The sequence below is a fragment of the Arvicanthis niloticus genome, unplaced genomic scaffold (assembly GCF_011762505.2).
Source record: "Arvicanthis niloticus isolate mArvNil1 unplaced genomic scaffold, mArvNil1.pat.X pat_scaffold_620_arrow_ctg1, whole genome shotgun sequence".
NCBI classification, from domain to species: Eukaryota; Metazoa; Chordata; class Mammalia; order Rodentia; family Muridae; genus Arvicanthis; species Arvicanthis niloticus.
In genome coordinates, this window is record NW_023046236.1 from 390 (window position 1) to 22,042 (window position 21,653).

General features: G+C 41.8%; 1 long non-coding RNA gene and 1 other non-coding gene across 2 annotated transcripts; both read left to right on the top strand.

The window, feature by feature from the left end:
- The first annotated feature begins 10,424 nt into the window (after positions 1-10,424).
- On the top strand, positions 10,425-12,094 carry LOC143433845 (uncharacterized). Its single transcript, XR_013070353.1, has 3 exons — positions 10,425-10,560; positions 11,228-11,473; positions 11,954-12,094. It is a non-coding gene; the product is annotated as an uncharacterized LOC143433845 (long non-coding RNA).
- A 9,136-nt stretch (positions 12,095-21,230) lies between these two features.
- Positions 21,231-21,302, top strand: Trnaa-agc (transfer RNA alanine (anticodon AGC)). Its single transcript has one exon. It is a non-coding gene; the product is annotated as a tRNA-Ala (tRNA).
- The last annotated feature ends 351 nt before the right edge of the window (positions 21,303-21,653 follow it).

A 21,653-nucleotide genomic window follows, 5' to 3' on the forward strand; every position in this document is an offset into this window, starting at 1 on the left:
GGTTATCCCAAGAGCCCCCAGGAAACCTGTTGGAAAAAAGAGATTTTAGTATATTCATCATCTAATCCAAGAAGATCTTGGTCTTCTGAATATGCCCTGGGCAACACTAGAAACATTGCCATGTGTGCAAAACACTGCAGAAAAATAGCACCTGTTGCCCAAGAGATTATAGAGCCTTTGTCACCTGCAAAAACTCCCTCAGGTTTTCAATTTTCTTCTATCACTTAGTCCAGAGTCAGAAGAACCCCTGCCATCTTACCCAATGCACTTTTACAAGTTCAGATTCTGTGTCAGGGACTTAGCAATCTTTGCCATCTGTGCCAGGGGCTCTGGGGCCTTTGAAAAACTAAATGAAGGGGCTCTGGGCCTTTTAGTATCTGAACAAAGGATTCTGGGAACACCAGCATCTCCCCAGGAAACTCTAGAACTTTCTTCAAAAACCAGCCCAGGGGCTTCTAGAAACCTACGCCATCTACCCAAGACAACTGTGGGAACTTCCTTTTCAACAGAGTTTCTGGGACTGCTCAACTTTGTGAAACATGGGATGATTTTTGTCCCTACCTCTTCTCATAAAGAACGCCAGAGGCGTTCTTCTTTTCCCAAGAAAAAGCGCCCCAGACCTTTCAATTCTACCCAAAGGGTATTGAAATCTGTCCCATTTCCTGAAGGGGATATCCAAACTTCCCTTTCAGAACTTGATGTCTTAAAACGTATCTCTTCTGCTGGAAGTAGCCTCACATCTTTCAAGTATGCCAAAAAAGACTCAAGTCCCACTTCCAGCTTCCCCTCCTAAAGAAGGTGTCAGGTCGTTCTCCCTCTCCAGGAGGTTGCTCCAGACATTCTAAACTTTGGAAGAAAACAGATCAAAGAATGCCTCTTTAGACCAAAACAGGATTGAAATCTGTGCCATCAGAAGTCGATGAGAGGCTGGGAACTCTCCCATTCTTCCAAAACGGGGTTAAGAGGTTGCAAATCTGACAAAAGGGGTGCAAAGCTTGAAACTGAGACCAACAGAAACCTCACCATTTCAGATTCTGCCAAAGCGAGCCTGTGGATCCTCACCATACTCCTGAAGGAGGGCCTCAGAAGTCCCCCACCCCCCAGGCATTCACAGACAGTCCAAGTCTACATAAACCACATCAAAAGAGGCCTCCTTCTGACCAAAGGGACACTCAAGCCTTTACAATTCTGAACATGAGAGTTGCAAACCATCCTCTTTGTCAGAAAGAGAGCTCAGCATATTCTTCATCTTCCAAAAAAGATAAGAACACAAAAGCTCACTCCCAAGAGGGACATAGCATCCTCCATCTCTACTGAAGAGTGCACACAAACACTCCCTCTACATGAAGAGAGCCCCAGGCATTTCACCTCTCCTCATGAGATTCCCGAACACACTACTTTTAACCAGGAGAAGACAGAGGAATGCCTCTGAAACCCATGGGAGCCCTGAAAAGGTCTCCGCAGACCAAGAAGGCATTTGAGTCATCTCAAGATGGAGACAGTCCCCATGGGGGTGTCAAACACTCATCATCACCCCAAGAGGATACCAGCCACCCTGTTTCTATAAGGAGAGCTCAAAAACATGTTTCTATTGTCCAAGAGGAGAGAAACCTTCCATTAGTTCCAAACGGGAGCGCACAGCTTTGGTTCCTATCTTATGGGGATTCATACCTCCACCAGTTCCAAAAGGGAGTACAAACATCATCCCTGTTAGACAAAGAAATTAACAGCTCAATCATCGCATATGTCAACCAGAGGACCTGGTACCTTCCCTACTCCTACCAAGGGAGAGACCCAGCACTCCAATATGAATCTGGATACCCCCTTTATAACCCTTCTGACCTGGGGGCACAGATACAACACATTTGTATCGAAGCAATCTCAAAAGGATCCCACTTCAAAGTAGGAGATATACTGGTTATATCTTCTCCTCTAAAGGAGCTATCAGTCCCTCTCAACACTGACCAAATAGATTAGACTTTCTAGTTCTCACCAAAGGGACATTGATATGTGCCCCCTGTTTCAGGGCAGCCTCAGAATGTTTCAGGCTGAAAGAGATAGACTCTCAAATGCCCCATCTAAGACACTGGCGCCCTTAGAGACAGCTTTTTATGACAGAAAAGCTATTCAGAAATGTGTCATCTAATCAACAGTGGGTCAGACCTTCAAGTTCTGCCCTAGGAAGCCTCCGACTTTCCTCTTCTTCCAAGGAGGCATCAGAGCTTCCAGCCTGCCAAATGGGAAAGCTCTAAGGCCAGCCCATCTCAAGAGGGTGGCCGGCAGGCCCTACTCTCATTTACCATGGCTTTTTCCAATTCTTTTTTTTTAAATCTAAAGTCAACCCTTATGTTTTCCCACTCTGTGCCCCATATAAACAGCAGGAGTTTAATACTTGTTCTTCTCATCCACCATCTATCAAACTTACAACTTCTATTTCTAGCTGCCTCAGATACACATTCGAAGCATCAGGTAATTCTTCTGACTAAAGGAATGCTAAGTATTCCCCATTCTGATTAAGGAGTAGCTCACAATTTGTAGTCAAAATGGCATGCTATAAAATGTGCTTTTCTCGTGGAGAATGACATGTGCTTCTTCTGACCACTGTATATCCTAGGCCTACTTGAACTGACCTAGTTGGTGAAAAAAAATCAACTCCCTCCATTAAAGTTGCCACTGAGTGCATCTTATTCTGATCTGATGACCTCATGACCTCCATCCAAATAACAGGACATGGATGTCTGAGGTCCTGATGCCTAAAGGGAGTAGCCTGCAAAGTCAATAAACCCAGGAGAATATATATATTTACAAAATATTTTTTATATATTATATATAATATAATTATATATGTTATTTATACATTTATATGCTATATAACATTGTATGTGTGTATATATATACACATATGTATACATATATATCTGTATATATTACATATATACATATATATATGTATATATATATATATATGTATATTAAAATTGGTCAGCAGAAATAAGAAACCATGCCATGTTCCTTAAAAATAGGCAGCTGATTTATCAGGAGACCTAGCTAAGTACTTACTGCCTCTTAGCGTGTTGGAGATTGATTACACTGCTCCCTGCCTGCATGATAGGAATGTTTCTTGGTTCCCATGAAGACTGATAAGGAAATGTTTCAGGCCTTCTCTACTCTCCAACTTGACTCTTGATCTTCCCCTGACACAAGAGTCTTTGAAAAATTTCTGCTTTCCCTACATGGTATGAGACTTTTGCCTCTAAAGATTGGTATCCTTAATAGTTTTGGGATATGTCAACATTCTCATTCTGTCCATGGGTTCTTCAAATTGTGTTTCTGGACACAAAACCAGGAAAACACACACTTCCCCAAATCTCTGAATTGGAGACTCAGTCATTCTCAAGGTTCTCAAGGGGTCCTCAGGCATACTCTGTCTTAACCAGGAGGCTAAATGCACTCCAGTCATTCTCAAGTAGGCTTCAGACCTACAGCTTAAGAACTACTGATCTTCCAAATTTCTGTATGGATCAAGGGGGCTTCTGGACCTGTCCATGTGAACCAGGGACACTCAGATCTTCCCCAATAGCCTAAGTGACCTTCATCTTAACTGTATAGGACCAATGTGCTTCACAACTTTCACCAGTAACTCAAGGGTGGTTCAGATGTACCCTCTCCACATCAAATGTGTCACAAATTCCCCAGTGTTTCAAGGGAGCATTAACATACAATTCCTTTGAGAACCTGAAACCTCAGACATTCATTAATTGCTCAAATTGACCTCAGAGTTACCACTTCAGAACTAAGGTGTTCCCATAAGTCCTCAATGACTTGAAGAGGTCCTAAGACCTATTACATAATAAGCAAAGGACTTCAGACCTTGACAAGAAGGCCACAGATAACAGCCCTTTTATGATCAGCGTAACAATAGAATTGATGAAGTCACAATGGGGCCTCAGATGGACCCTTCTAGAACAAGGGACAATTTATGTCTCCAGCTAATAACTCCATCAAGTCATGCCCCCTCAGAAGTAAAATAAACCAAGGACAACATGGGGCCTGATACCCAGTTGGAATATCTTCTGAAGAGGGCCTTAGCCTTATTTCCTCTAACCATAGTAGCCCCTGACATTAGGGTATGCCAACGGGGTCAGCTGACCTTGAATAAATATATTTTATTCTTCCTCTGTCTGCACTGGAGATGTCTGAGACATGCCCCTCTGATGAAGCAAGCTACAGAACTGACTTTGTCACTGAGGAGTGTATCTCAAACATTCAGGCTCGCCTGTAGTGTGACCTACAAGGATCCTTGTGACCAAGAATGCACAGGAGCTTCTCTCTTTGTTCAGGGCTGACTCAGGTTTACCACTCAACTAAGAGAGACCAGAAATTCTCCCTCAGATTTTATTGGGTAGGAAATGCACCTTTGACCGCCAAAAAAAAAAAAAAAAAAAAAACCAGACAACCCTGGATTCAAGTCCCATGGTCACTGAATCAAAAGCTCAGCCTGGATCCAAGGCCATTTATATATAGGAAACACACCCAGGTACTTTGGCCCAACTTGTCAGAAGAAACCTCAGATCGATGTCAAGTCAACAATGGAGTCCTCAGAGATAAGAATTTTCTAGAGTTCTCTGAAGACGTGGAAGCTTGGAGTTTCTGGACCAACCTCCTCTACAGAAGGTAAACAGGGATACTCCCCTACTGTCCAACAGGGTCGAGGGCCTTTCTCCTTTTCAAAATGGTGGTATTTTTCTTCCTCTGATGATTGGGGCCTTCAAAGTCAGCCCTTTGACCCAATAGGCTCTCATAACAATCCCTACTGCTCAGGGGCCTGTGGGATATTTTACCTCTGACCAAGGAGCATTGCTCCCTTTGGTCAAAGTTCACAGAAATCAAGAGGAGAAAGCAAATCCTGGAACCTTATGCTACTTCCTTGAGTAAAGTCACATGACCTGTTGTGAAATCATCTGTCTAGCATAATTCTGGTTGGTTGGATATAATTCTTAGGAGGCAATCATGCTGAGGTGTGAACACATACCCACGGTGATCATGAATCATGGTAACTATATTTGGTCTCCTGCTGCTTCAGCTAAAGGTATGAATCTTCTAGACTGAAGAACAGTTCGAAGGTGAGTCAATGCTAAGACCTCATCAGCTAAGGTAAGCAATTTAATTTTTCCATAAAATATTATGGAATTTTTTATACTCGGATCATCTCTCCCATCACAAGGATATCCAGGACCTCCTTTCTTCCCAGGGGTATGCACTCCTTCTACCTTGATTAAAGAGGCATCATATTTTCCCACTGAAGCAAAGGGAGCCTCAGATCATTCCAGTTTGTCAGACATCTTCAACATTCATTAGTTTGAGGAATCCCATACAACTTCCTGAACATCTCCGTGAGTTTTCATGTCAGTGATTTATATGCAGTGACTCTGTAATCAGAAGAATTTGTGTTAAGTCCCTTTCAAATTGAAGGGTGTCTAGATCTCCCTTATTCCAAGAAGATAGAACGTTTGCTTTTTCCTTGACAGTGTATGTCAAAGATTCTTCATTGCATCATTACTGAACCTACAAAACTGAGCTGAAAGGGAAATCTGGAAACAATAGGAAAAATATCTGAGGCTCAGTCTACAGTATCAAGAAGCTGTGAACTATGGTTTCCCAAACTTCTCCTTCAGCTCAAGGAAAACTGTAGTTTCAGTAATGATGCAATGAAGAATCTTTGATATGCATACTTTGTCAATGAAGAAGCATACATTCTATCTTCTTGGAATAAGGGGAATTCTAGACACCCTTAAATTTGAAAGGGACTTGATACACATTCTTCTGCTTACAGAGCTTACAGAGAAAGCCACCGACATGAAAACTCACAGAGATGTTCAGAAGTTGTATGGGATTCCTCAACCTAAACGAATGTTAAGCCTCCTTTGGACAAACTGGAATGATCTGAGGCTCCCTTTGATTCAGTGGGAAAATATGATGCCCCCTTAATCAAAGGTAGAAGGAGTGAGTACCCCAGGGAAGAAAGGAGGTCCTGATATCCTTGTGACAGGAGCGATGATCAGAGTATAAAAAATTCCCATAATATTTTGAGCAAGCATCCCCTGACAATGGTTTCCCTCAGAGAATCCACTTCTAGTCATAGAATTCTCAGTACTATTTCTCTAGGAGGTCTTAATGTTTCCCTTCTGATCTGGATGGACAAGTCATCCCCAAATGACTGAAGGGATGGCAGATCACTCTGAATGGATATCCTGGGACATAAAATGATATCCTTGAACCTGACAGTAAAAATCTGAGCCCTGATCTAACTTCTATCTTTAAGATTGACAGTTGAAATGGAGCAGGTCCATATTTGTTGCCCCTGCCTGTGCTGCTGTTGAACAGCTTGTGGAGAACTTGGAGCCAGAGATTACCAACCAACTTGTAAGAAAAAAATTTCTCTGTTTCCTGGGAAGCAGGCCTCAGAGTCCCAGAGCACATGGGTATTCTGTACTGTGAGGACATTTGCACTTGATAAGGTATCTTCTGCACCTTCTTTCAATTCCCATGGTAACCTATTGCCTGAGTGATTATGTGACCTTTCTGCTCTTCCCTATCCTCCCAACATATTTTCTCTCTCAAAAGTGGGACCCATGACCTTCTCACATATGGTCAAAGTACTTTTTATAACTAACTGATCAGGCATAGTTCCAAAGGTGACTATTTCTGTTAAACAAGGGACCCTAGTCCACTCTGGTTTGAGGTCCAATAGTCCAAGTTTAGAATCAGAGCATAAAACCTGTGCCATCTGACGACAGGCAAGTCCACAGAAACGTAATAACTTCCAACATTTCTGCCTAGATCTGGACAGCTGAACCAACTAGATGTAACCTAGCCAGCAACAGTCATCCAAACCCTTGGGAAAAAGAAATGAGTTTCTGCCTGCTCTCTCCCAGAATGAACACAAGCTATACAGATACAAAACTCTGAATTGGAAACTTATAATCGCTGCCAGAAAATTTCTCCACTGTATAAGGTACCCGGGGGCCTTTACAATTGACAGAAGTGTATATGGCACCTTCACTCTGCCTGAAGGAGATTCTGTCCTCCTTTTTCAAACAGGGCCTCAGGGTTAATGTTAACTTACTCCTTCCCACTACAGTGAACAAAATGGCAGAACTCTCCTAGGACTAACATTGCCCTAGACCCCATTTGCCAAATGGGCCCTTAACACCTATTATGCCTTACGTCGGTCCTTACAAATTCCTATTCCTATAAAGTTGCTTTGAGTCTTTTCTCCTTAAAGGGCTGTCAGATCAAGGGGAGCTTTATACCCTCATTCTCCATAAAAGAGCATCTAACATTCCCTGTCTGTCTTCCCAGTAGGATTTTGGGCCTATTGTTGACCTCCACCTGCCAAATAGATTTTAGACCTTCAATTTCTGCAAAGGGGGCCCTGGGAAATCAAAATCTATTCAACAGGGCTCTCAAAACTAGCCCCTGTGTAAAAGGGGTGTTTCAAACCTTCATCCTCTACACCAGGGACTTCACGTCCACCTGTGCAACTAAAGAACCACCAGACCTTCTCTTCAGCCCATGCCTCACAAACACATCCATTAACGAAGTTTTTCTTTAAAGCTAACCGCTCTGTCCAGATGTCCTTACAACACATTTGCAACCAATGGTACCTCACATTTCTCTGCTTTTAGATCATAGGATAGAAGATAGAAGATGAAATCGGCTTTCATACCTGTGCCTCAAAGTTGGTCATCAAAAATGCAGGAACTGACCTTAATAGTCGCATGTAATTTAAAATGGTATAAAAGCAAAACAGAGGAGGGGAGAATGGGATAGGGGGTTTTAGGGAGGGGAAATGGGGAGAGGGGCATGACAGTCTGTATTGTAAGTAAAATATCCAACAAAATATTCTAAATTAAAAAAATGCATGATGCCTATCATTTATTTGCAGATGTGTGTAGTTTGAACACAGACATGAGGAAACATCAATGCTTGTTGGAAGACTGAGGTGATCATTGCCTGGACTCTCAGAGATTTCACATAGGGTATGCATCTGGGTGAGGCAATCAGAACATTTCTTCCAGTGCACAATGTAGTCTAGAACCTTTCCCCTGCTGACCATGGGTGAACTGGATATTTCTGTTCTACAAAATATGACTGGGGACCTCTAGCTTATGAACCAAGACATTCAGGATTTCTCCTTTGCTGAAGGTTGTCTTAGAACTTCTCATTCTGAGAAGAGGTTCTCAGAACTCCTCTGTTGCCCAGTTACTTTCACACTCCTTGTTTTTTGAAGTGCCTGAGAGAACTCGGCCTCTGGCCCTTCCCTTCACCAACAATGTGGCCTTGGATCTTGTCCACTTCTGCAAGGGGGGATGTGAGCCACTGTCTTTGACCAAAGGAAGCTCCCACGTTCCTTTTTTCCAAAGGTGACATTAGATATGCTCTTTTGAAATAATAGTGTATCGTGCCTTGTATCTTCAAGCATTCTCTTATGTCTTTGAACTACCTCCAATGTATACACTATAAATAAGAGAGAGCCAAGCCTTTCACCTTTCACCTTGGTGGCTAAGGAAATATATTGTTTTCACTCTAGTTTGAGGTCCCAGGGGTCCTATGTGGAGAATTATTGACTGGATCCTATGTTATGCTCCATAGCCTAATCACATTGCTGCTGCCCATACATGGACATGTTAAGACAAACTGAAGAGGCAACCCAGCCCAGGGACAGGCATCCAGGCTGTTTGAAAAAGGCTTGTCTTGTTGCCTGAAACTCCCCCAGATCAAACACAAGTTGTGGAACCTCTACCAACTAAAGAAGAGTTAGAAGCTGAAGAGCAGTGCTGGGACCTTCCTTTACTGAATAAGGTAACAGGGGCATTCATGTCTAACAGGATGCTGCATGGTACTTACCCCTTCTCCTAGGGCTTTCTAACCCATCCATACCTTTGCACAACCAGGTCTCAAAGTTGTCTCTTTCTCATAAAGGCCCAAGCACTTTCTCTCTTCCCAAGTTACCTCAGTCCTTTTACTTACTGAAGAGAATGTCAGACCCTCCCTCCTACGACTAAACCTACTGCAGACCTTCCCCATTTGTCCAAGGTGGACTAAAGTACTCATTTAGAGGAAACACCCTCAAACTTTCTGTTTCTTTGAAAGCAGGCCTATGTCATTTGTCTTCTGGCTAAAGAGGCCCCAGGTAGAGTAAGCCTTGTGCCATCCCTTCTGTAGAAGCCAGAATCAAATCCACTCACATGCAGTCCAGTGTAGTGTAAAAGGAGGCTATGATTTCCTCCTTCAACCACAAGGACTATAGACATCCAGTTCCTGGCCAAGGGTGTATGTCTCATGAAACAATGATGACAGAGACCACAGGTTTGTCTCCTATGCCAAGTGGGTCTCATTCATTCCATCTGTAGTCACAGGAAATTCAGATGTAGCCTCTAGCTATGGGACACCCTAGTTCATAGCTTCATTCGAAGGGCACCTTACACTTGACTTTAAACTCGTCTGACGTTAGTGCCAATCTCTCTGAACAAATTGCCAGGCAAACACAATTGCAACCTCAGAATGGGACCCCACAAGTTTCCGGGTGTATGACAGAGGGTAGCAAATGGAAAGTGAAAACTAACAGATATGCGATCTATAGGTGGTTGTCAGAAATGCAATGTTCCTGTCTCTCATTTAAGGATACACACAGACCAATACCACTTCGAGGGAGCATCAGATTTCAGACCACCTCTCATCCTGATGGAAGAGCTTGCTGATTGCTTCTTGAACTCTTCCCAAAAGGATGTACAATAGATGGATAATGAAAGCTTGGAAGACTATTTGGACACAAATGATGTAGTACCATACTGTTCTCCCACTAGCCAAGGTAAGCTAGATTTCCCCTTCTGCACAGTGAGGTGATTGGATCTTGCTATTTGTTAAACATGGCCAGGCACTTTCTTCTAAGCAAAGCAGTTCTGGATGACTCCAGATGTTCCATTTATGAATACAGGCTACTCAAACTGCATCTATTTTCCAGGCATCTCATACCATCTCCTTTGGATGAAGGGTCATCAGCACTTGACTTGGAATAGGTGGCCTTCAGGCCTTTCTGCTCTTACAAATACTACCCTAAACCTTCCCCTTCTGTCCAAGGTCAGTAATAAAAATGACTGGAGTTCACTCCTGGGATCTCAGGATTTTCACTTTGCCTAAGGGGACCAAGATCAAAGGGTCCTCAAAGCATCCCCCACCTATATATGGGCCTCAAACATAACCCTCTGATGATGAACTTTAGATCATTTCCCTCTAACCATGGCCACTAAGAAAATACCTGTGTGACCACAGGGGCATCATTTAATTCTGCTCTGTGTAACAGAGCCTGGAAACTTCAGTCTTCTGTTTTTCATACCATCCTTCATGCTCTATCCATGTAGCTGATGACAAACTTCAAGAGGACTTAGAGACTGACAATTATGACTGATGAATAATGCTTAGATTGCTGCCTACCACAGTGTAACTGAGGATGCAAATCTTCTAAACTGTGAAGCAGTCCTACCTTCCCTACTCAAGGTAGGCGAGGACATTTTTTTATCCTTAAAGAGGTTTGGGACTTTAAGCAGACTCTAAGTATGCTTTAATCCTCTACTTCTGAACATCATTGCTTTAGACAACCAACTTCTGTCCATTATATATCAAATGCACCCTCTGTATATAAGAGGGTCCAATATCTATCTTACAAGATGGACAGGGCATGAGATAATCTCTCCCTGCCCAAGGCCTCAAACTCCACTTCGAGTCAAAAAGGTCCTCAATAATTATACTCTCTGATCAAGAAGGATTTCAACTTCATTTCTGATGAAGGAGGGCACAAAAATTCCACTTAACTGTATCTCACATCCAACACCTCTCATCTGAAAGGGACATCAGAATAACTACTTTTGTTCCAATAGTACACAAATGCACACTCTCTGTCCAAGAGGTCTGTAAATGTTATCCTTTCATAGTGAGGCTTTGGTGCCTTTCTCTCTGCCTATAATGAGGAGCCTCAGACACTCCATGCCTGCTCATAAATATTTCCTCTTACCCTTCTGTCTAGGGGGCAACAACACTTTCTCCTAATGCCCACAGTTCTTGAAGTCTTTTAGCCCAAGGTGGACTCATGCCCACCCTCTTTTGAAAGGTGTCAATTGATCTTGTTCTACTGACTTTGTGTGCCTGCTATATCCCAACTGTCTAGGATATCTTCCAAACTTATTCCTACTACATATATTCTGAGACATTCCTCCACTGAAGAAAGAGGCCTTGGACTTATTTCCTCTGACCAAAAGTTTCATAGCCTAAAGATAACCATTCAACCTGTTGGAATGATGAAACAACTGCAGCCTGGACTTTCCCACAGCACACAAAATATATGGACACTCTAAATACTGAAAAATAATTGGAAAGTAATCGAGCAATACTGAAATTTCCTGTGCTCCACAAGGTATTTACATTTTCTCCAATGAGAAATGGTCTTTATTATTTTATTGAAAATAGAAAGAGATTTTACCCCTGTGACAAATAGGTATAGAATTTCCCTTTTCACAGAGTTTCTCAGAAATCCCACTTATGACCAGGGTGCTGTGACACTCTTATTCCCATGAAGTCTGGCACATTACCTCGTAGAGGAAGGGTACAACAGTGCTACTTCCAAGCAAAGCTGCCCAAGCTCCTCCCCCATTCTACACAGGAAGATTTAGACATTCATAAGAGGGAGTGCTCCAGATCTGGCCTGTGTGATCGAGGAAACACCACAGAGTCACCATCTTCCCAGTGCATCTCCTACACACAACTTCTAGTTTCAGAGGTCTGGGAAGCACTGTTCTGACCTAAGAGATCTAAGAGCACTGTGGACTGAGGTCCCACTGAAAAGAATATCAAGGCAAGGGTAAATGAGACTACTTTCTTTGTTTTGGTCCCACAGACCCAGACAGTCTGTCCTCCATGCAGAGAAATGCATGGATGGACATATATTTGAGGAAGACACTGAATATGAGGCTACTTCATTCCAGCCTCTTAGAAGACTTCTAAGACATCTGTCATGCCTAGCACCGACTATCGAATGGTATGTATTCTAGATTGTGATTCAAGTTTGGAGCTAATAAAGAAACATTCTGTAATTCTCAAGGTATCAATCAACCTTCAACTTCTGCTCAATAGTGCTCCAGACATAAAGAGTAAGAGAGGCTGAGCCTCTTCCATACAATCCTGGGGACCTGCAATCTCATCCTTCTACTTTAGAGCATCTTAGATCTATCACATGTCCCCAGAGGGGCAGAAACAATTCCTCCGATGCACACAGGGAGATTGGATATGTCTCCCCTTACCCAAAGTTCTCTTAGTACCCTCTTTTACTGAATTAGCTTCTAGACTATTTCCTCTCCCTAATCATACCTGAAATATTCCTCTTCTCACCAAAGGATCCCATGCTGCCTGTTCTAATAGAGAACTACAGTCCACCAGTATCCAAACGGTTCTCAGAACTTCAAACTGTTTTCCTGTGGGAGTGTACTCACTAAGTACTTAATTGGGCCTCAGATCCTTCCAAACTCCTGCCTCTGATTTTCCAGTGAGTCTCAGATTTCATTTTCCCCAGGCCATCTTCAAATATGCCTTTCTAACCAAGGAGGACACCACATTGTCCTCCTCTGGTGCAGGGTCCTCAGACATTCCCCACCCTATCTTTAGGACCTATATTATTTCCATCCACCCAAAGGGACCTCCAGACCTCCCAGGCTGTAAGTTGCAGAGCCCAAGCTTAGCAAGTGCAGCCCAGAACAGAAGCTCACTGCCTCAAGGCAGAAACCAAAATGATGTGTTCCCCACATTTCATACCTAGACCTAGCAGCTGAACATATGCTTAAGAAGGAGAACCAGTGTGGGACTGTCAGCCAGGTTTTCTGATGGATGCTCAGACTGCTGCCTGACCTAGCACCACATTCACTACAAGGAACCCATGTCTCTGAGGAGGAGTATGCAAATTTCAAACTCTACCCAACCAAACATGCTAGTTTACCTCTATAAAAAGGTCACAGATTTCCACTCTCTCCCCAAGAAGCCCTCAAATATTTCAGCTCCGATCCTAGGGATCTTGTATTTTCTCCATAGCTTTTGGGGTTTCACTTCTTTCCCATACCCCTCGACAAGATTCAGACTTCTCACCTCTGACCCACTGATCCCTGGTCATACATCTCTGACTAGTCTTGAGGGCATTCAGGGTCTGCATATGAGGCCTTCAATAATGCCCACATTGTCTCACACATACTCTTTCTGACTAATGGGATCTTCAAACTCCACCTCTGGCCAAGGAAACTTTACAGAATCCTTTCTCATTAGCTGGGTTCTCTGTAGTGATATCTTTATCCTCCGAGCAAACTCTGGTTTTACCTTCTGACCAAGCAGCTTTCCCACTTTGCTCAAAATATGTAACACTTACACAATGTGGACAAAGAGGCCTTGATCATTCTCCTACTTATTGATATAGCATTCCTTCCCTCAGGTATGAGATCTCCAGAGCAGCAGAAAGAGGCTGAAATACCAGTCATCATCTTCAGAGCTTTCAGCATCAGTGGAGTGGTCCCAACCTTACTGCCCAGACATGGATGGTTGAACACATACCTGCTGCTGCATGCAACTTTACTGCAATCACTAAATCATCCCTTTGGCAATTTCTGTCACATTATATTGTGATTACAATTTTTCTATAGAAATTAAATGATTTTAAAACACATATCTGGAATGTTTACTGATTTCAACCTGCTTTATGCCTGGTTTTGTTATTTGATGTGTTAATTTGGAGACTTAATTCAAGTGGTCTGTATAGATAACTAAAGCCCAGTAAAGTACTCTTCAATCTCAGGCTACTATTCCATGCTTGGAATGTTTGAAAGAAAAGATACATGTAACACGTTTCACACTTCTGCACCTTCTTCTAAGTAAATCTGTGGATGATTGAATGAGGAGTGAATGAACATGTTTCTTTTACTGGCATACCAAGAACATACTCGTGGTTAATGTAAGCTGACAATGTGATGCAAAGAATAGTTGTCACCAACTCATTTCTTTATGATGTATAATGAAAAATACATTTTGTATACACGTTTAATTCTGTAAATGGATGCATGATCAAAAGATCTATGATGGTCTTGTGATCTTAACCTAATATACTTTAGATATTTTAATTTTCCCTCTCAAGGAATACATTTAGTATGTGTAGAAAAATACTTCATGATATTTTTCATATAAGATTATATAACTTTTCATACATAAATATGAAGTTTGTTGTAGAAAGTTCTTTAAACGAAGCATTTACTCCACTATTTCAATTTAATCTGTTCCTTGAATCTATTTATATGTGGCCATTGGGAATATATCCCCAAAAACTCCATTGCTAATACAGCCATAAAAATACTTTGGATACTGACAGAATCCTTGGAGTGTGTACATATAAAATCACAAAATTTTGTTTATATTCTTTCTGGGATATGTTGTTCTACAATCCAGAATGGCTTTTGCATCCTTTTTAAAATCAGTGTTTCCGTCGCTTTGCTGTACTTACAAGAGTTGCTAAAAATGACTGCTGCTTTAGGGGTTAAGTATTTTGTTAGTGGAGATATAACCAGAACACTAAATAAAACTTTCTGACTGAGTGATAGGTAAATTTATTTGGGCTGTATTCAAAGTTAATTTATCATTGAACCATACCCTTTGTTTTACTGGAAAAGAAAAAATGGTTTGCTTTTTATGGCTGGGTCACAGTTTGTATAGTAAAGAAATGTTGTAATCTTTATATCTCAATTTTAAGGTTTCCTTATTTGTATTATAGGAAATTGATGATTTTGGAAAAAACACATGTATCTTGTAGCAGAGGTTGTATGACAAAATATATTCAGCAGCACAAATACCTTCTGTAGAAGAAGTGTGTGTGGGAACAGGGACTTCGGGAAAGCAGCTGGGTCTGCAGAGAGTGATTGGCTGACTGGAAATTTAGTGCTTTGGAGACAAGGCACATTTTTCTCTGTGTGGGACATTAAGGGTTAAATTATGACCTCATGACATTCACAGTCAGATGCCAGCATGTATTAAAAGGACATGTGGTATACACATTTCTACCACCTGTGTTGCTTGCCTTGTGTCATAATGTTGACACCTAAATGACTCCTGTGAAATCTGGAAGGGACTAATAATATAGTCATGAAAGTTAGTTAAATCACTTACTGCTGTGATGATATCTTTTCAGTGTTAAAATTCTATTGCTGCTTCTTCAAAGGTGATCTGGTGTTTAGTACATTGCTTCTTTATTCTCCATATTGATTTATATCCCTATGGCTCAGAATACCCATGTTTTCTCACACTGTTACCCACTCATATTGCCATTCTATAGTTTGAAGCTCAGTTTGACCCAGTATTGGCCAGTGGAATTCATGGTGTCTTCATCTGATGCCTCTGGAGTATTTCCTGAGTCTGAACATTTCACTCTGTGCCTTTGTATAGTACATAGAAAGGCGGGGCACCTGGAAATGTAATGGTAAATGGACAAGCTCACACTTCCACTTTGTGTATATATTCCCTGGCATTGCTGGGTGTGTCCAGGGTTATCAAGTAGGAAGAAGAAAGGGATCCTGTATTCCTTCTCCTGAAGTAGTCTGGCCAGACAAGCCACCATCATTCCATCCTCTGGGATTTAGCTGCTTTCTCCTCCTGGTTTCCTCTACTCCATGTTTCTTTCCTGTGTGTTACCTTCCAGTGTGACAGAGAAAGGTTTGATCTCTGTATCCCAGAAGCATGAGCTCATTGAGAAGACTGCAGTGTGCTGTGGAGATTCCCGGTCTGAATGCATGTATAGAATGTGTGTTTGCTCTGGACAGGCTTTTTCTTTCCACCATCCTTACCTACTTAACAGGTTATCCATATCCTGTCTCATGTTCATCAGCAGTCTTTTGAGGTTAAGTGTGATTCCATGTACAAAAACACTGTGCAAACACAAAAAGAAGGAGGGACAGAGGTTCTGTGGAGTAATTCTTTTACAGCAGGTGTCCTAGAACTCAAGGATAAGGGACTAAATTAGTGATCCTCACATGTGGTGTGTGCTGCATGTCCAGCTCTCTCTGGTGTCACTCTTAATATTCTTCCTTCACAATCTTCCCATGTAGTGTTGAGTTCCTAATACACCCCTTTATTCTCCACATGGGAGGCACTTCCAACTATTTGCTCAGGGAATCTTTGGGATCTTCATATTGAACACACACACACACACACACACACACACACACACACACACACACTCAGTTAAATTGTAATTGCCTTGGCTACCTCAAAGGCAATTTCTAAAGGCACTCCTAATCTAACCCTGCTACCCCATGTCCAATCAAGGAAGTGGCCAGTGGGAACTTACCAGAAATTTCACATGGCTCTTTGGCCTTATCTACTGAACCTCTTATGTCCATCCATCTTTCTCCCCCATGTCCTGGTGATTTCTTTCTCCTCCCTCCTGATTCCTAGCATTTGCAACTCTGTGGTCCTGACCCATCTCTCTTTGCACAGTCATTGGGCCCTGACATCTTTATTGATCAATCAAAACTCCATTGGGAACAAAGACCTTTAAATTTTGGAAACACATTTCCAAGTTGAATCAAGCATTAGAACCAGTCCCAACAACCAATGTAATAGTAAAGTCTCCAATTCATATAACCTGTATCTTTAGAGACCAATATCACATCATACCAATACATCACATCTAATCACACCACACCATAGCACATCACCACACACCATAGCGCACCAGAATACACCACAACACACCACCGCAACACACTACAGCACACCACATCACACTGTAGAACACCACACTACACCACACTACACTACAGCATATACATTCTTGCTCCAACCAACACACAGATTGATATGAAGAGGAAATGAAATTTGTACATTGTCAATGCATTTTCTTCAGTCTTTATGTTGTACTGTCTGCCAATTGTTTCTCTTTTCCCTCTGTATCCTTGTCTCTCTTTTAAGAACTTCCTTTTGTCCTGATGAAAAGTATGTGTCACGTTAACAAACCAGTTTTTCTTTGTATTTTCTGTGTTAATTCCCTTAAGGTCTTAAGAATAATTTATCTACACATAGAAATTCAACGTGGACAGCTGGTTTATTTCAACATCTGCTGTGCCACATTCTCTGGACTATGTGACTTCTTGAAATAAATTGTGTGTGTGTGTGTTGATGTCTGTGTGTTCTTTTACCTGAAACAGGGTAGAACTTTCAATGATTTCATGGTGTTTTCCTTTGTTTCTATTTTCTGGTGTCTAGATTTACTCCAAAATTTTCAGCATATCTGTTTTTCTATTGTGTGTCCTTTCACACCTAAATGCACCTTCTGCTTTAATGTCACATATTTTAATGTCCTCTCTCTTTCTATCATCCTCAAATCTTGTCTACTTCTGTTAGTGGTCCACTTTCTTGATTCATGACCTGCAAAAACACACACAGACATACACACACACTCGTACACACACACACTGAAGCCACACTCACAATGCACATATAGTTCTTGATTCAATAAATGAGAAAAAACATGGGACATTTCACTTTACTGTGTGTGTTTTATCAGTGAGCATTTTGAAAGTTTAAGCCCTGCGCTACATTTATTTCTGTATAAGATCATTATTCTTTAGATATTTTTCACTTTTTGTCTCATATGAAGTTAATGTTGCTGTGATAAAAACACAATAGCCAAAAGCAAGTTGGGAAGGAAAAGTTTGTTTGGCTTACACTTCCACATCACTGTTCATCATCAAAGGAAGTGAGGGCAGGTTATCAAACACAGCAGGAACCTGGAGACAGGAGGTGCTGATGCAGAAGCCATAGAGGGATGCAGCTTACTGACTTACTCACATGTTCAGCCTGCTTTTATATGGAACCCAGGACCACCTTCCATCAATCACTTACTAAGAAAAAGCTCTACAGGCCTGCCTACAGCATGTTCTTATGGAGGCATATTCTCAGTTGTGTCTCTGTCCTCTCTGATGACCCTGCTTTGTGTAAAGATGACACAAAACCAACCATCATGCATGTGTATGTGCTATTTTTTACTTTAGTGTGTATTCTTCTGTGGTTTGGTTTTCTTTTACATAGACTTCTAGCTGGCCTGGAATTCACTATGTAGTGCAGGATGACCTTGACCATCTTGTGATCTTCCAGTCTCTGCCTCTTGATTGTGGAAGTGATTATAGTCACACACCATGCAACTCTTCTTGGAGTTTGTTTTTCTAACACACTCACTTTCAGTTTAACATTTAAATAGACACTTTTGTTACAGTGGGGACAATTTGGAGGTCTTTTATTCTTAAGAATAACCTATCATTTTGCAAAAAAGAGCTCAACAATTAGACATGCTGTAAGTTTTGGTAGCTGTCAGGAGAGAAGAGAGGGATAGGAGAAATATAGAAAGCCATCCCTTTGGAGTCAGGGTACAAGAGAGCAGGAAGTTTCATCAGTTGAGTCAGTAGTTTATTGTGCTGGAGGTAAATGATGGGCATGCCTAAGCCCTTCATATAAGAAAGGAGAATTCCAGAGTGTCAGAACAGGCAGGCTCAGGATTCTCACTGGTGTCTGAAAAAGAAATGGGAAGAAAACACAGACACATTTGACTTAGAATTTTAAAGAAGATTAAGGAGCAGGGAGGATGGCTTTTATAACTTGCAGATGATTCAACAAGTAAAAGTGCTTGTTTCAAAGGCATGCATGCTTCATGATCTGAGTTCAGATCACACAAATCACGGAAAAAAGCCAGATGTGGCCCTCACAATCTATAATCTCAGGATTCCAACTAGATGGGTGACAGGGGCATAAGAACTCACTAAAAGCTTGTGTGCCACATAGCCTGGAGTATGTGCTATGTGCAGTATACTAAAGCAGCAGAAAAAGAGAAACCCTGACTCTAAAGATTGAGGATAGAACTAAATCTAAACTAAAATTGTCCTGTGACCTCCACACTTGCACTATGCCATTTACATGCCTGTATACACACACACACACACACACACACACACACACACACACGGATATCATTGACAGAGGATGCACATGTATATATCTTCTGTACATAGTGACAGTATTGATTGTGTTCAGTTTCATGGAGCAAATGAGTGAGATGGACAAATGGATTCCCTCTGTGTGCTCTGTGTGTGCATGCATGTGCGTGTTGTCATACTAGCTTCTACAGCTTCATCATGTCTATTCTTTATATTCACCTTAGACCAGGATTGGGTTCCAATCTCAGGTTTATATTAGATATACCTAAGATACTAAGTGTTATATGCCATGAGAATATAATCCAGCCTATGCTCTTCCCCTCCCCACCATACAGAATACATCAGACCTGACTTGCACTGATGTAGTTCTTGTGATACCCACGAGGTGGCAGCACTATATTCTTACAATTTAATGAAAGGGGCTGATGTTTTACAGAGTAGCAAATATCCCCAAGTTAATGTATTTCTAGTGTGTTGGGAAGCTTCCTGGGTACACTAGAGCAGTTCCATTCATGCATTACTACAAACCTAGTGCTCAACATTTCACTTCATCTCCACTCAGTGTAAAGTGAGCAGTTCAAAATGTATATAGAGGGGCATTTTATGGAGAATATGGTATCCATACTGGGATTGAATTCTGTGGCCCTCAGGTGTGTTTCCCACATATTCCAACCCCTCTCCAGAAGACTATGGTATGGCTACATAGATCCCTCCCTGTCAGACACCTTCACTCTCTGTCAATCATCAGCCTAGCACTATGTTCCTTGGTGACTTTAAGAGCATCCTGGTGTTTGTGGTCTGTTTTACTATTATTCTTTCATGCAGATCATTTTAACAGGCAAAGTTGGAAATATTTGTTCATGGTGGATTAGGTTTTATTTGTGTGTGTGTGTGTGTGTGTGTGTCTATGCTTGTGTCTGTGCCTGTGTGCATAGATGTCCGAGGGAATTGGGAATATATGCTTTTGTTTATACAAATGAGTGTATGAGTGTGTGAGTTTGTGCCTGTGCATGTGTATGTGAGTGCCTGTTTGCATGTTCATGTGTGGGGGGGTTATGTGCACATGTGCCTTTTTGTATACAAATGAGTGTATCACTGTGTCTGTCTGTCTGTCTGTTGTCTGTCTGTCAGGCTGTATATGTGTGTGTGGTTCATGTGCACGTTTACATTCATGTGAAAACCACAAAAGGACTTTGGGTGACTTACTCTATCACTTTCTGATTTATTCACTTGGGAAAAGTTCTGTCACTAGACTTGTAACTAGGCTGGAAGGCAGCAGGTCTCACCTGAAATCCATCGTCACAGCAGAGGGTTAGAGTTGTATGTGTCAGTGTGGCCAGCATTTGTGCCTTTGAAAGTCCTGGGGGATGGGACAGTCCTAGAGTACAGGATTAATGTAGGAGACTTGTCAGGAAAGCATATCCTTATCATGAGCAAAATGATGCTTATGACAGGAACAGAAATCTTTCTCTTAGTTTTATGCTTTAAAACTTGTGGATAGGCAGCTAGAGACATCTAAGGAAAACTGATATACATATGTTACAGTCTTTGTAACCAGGATATTCTGTTTTTTAAATTGGGTATTATATTTACATTTCAGATTTTATCCCCTTACCCCACTTCCCACCACCACCCAGAAGCCTCCTATTCCATCCCTCCTCCTCATGCTTCTATGAGGCTGTGCCTCCACCTACCCCCTCCCCACACCCACCTCCTGACACTCACATCCCCCCCCCACTCGATGTTCAGCCTTCCTGGGACCAAGAATCTCCTCTCCCACTTATGCCCGACAAGGCCATCCTCCCCTACATATACAGCTGGAGTCATGGGTCCCTCCCTATGTGCACCCAGGCTGGTGGTTTAGACCCTGGTGTGATGTTACTAACCCTGCAGAAAGACATTGTAATTACTTTGTCATGATAGTCAAGTTATTGTAGGGGTGCCATGTTTGAAAGAAGATAAAATTTGTTACTATTCATATTACTTTGTTTCATTGAATAAAGATTGTTTTTTCCTGTAAGCAATAAGGTAAAAATCCCATAAAAGTAGTAAACAAGAAATTATGAATGATTCCAAAAGAAATGATTCAGATCCCTTGAGGCTGTAGGAAGGCAGCTTCCGGAATTGTGGCTTGATGTAGGCTGTGATGAGGGTTCAGGTAGACATGCGGATATAGCTTAGTGGTAGAGCACATGCTTAGCATGCATGGTGTCCCGGGTTCGATTCCCGGTATCTCCATGTTTTTACATTTTTTTTCGTCAGGGACTTTTTTTTTTCCTAGGATGTCACAACCTGGAAGACATTTCCATGGAGATCTCCATAAACCGGTGACTATGATAAAAGAGCTCATCTATGTCCATGACAACAGTGTTCCTCTAGAACCCTAATGACATTTCCACGGAGACTTCCATAGTCTGGGGAGTACAGCGTGCTCAAGCCTCCAGGAATAGGTTTTGGTCACAGCTTGACCAAAGCTCTGCTTTCATGCTGGTGGCAGTTGCCTAGAGGATGTGCTTTCTCAGAGTGGTGATAGATAGATAACAAGGGTGAATGAGTTCTGCTTTAAGAAAAAGAAAGCAAGGGCTGGGC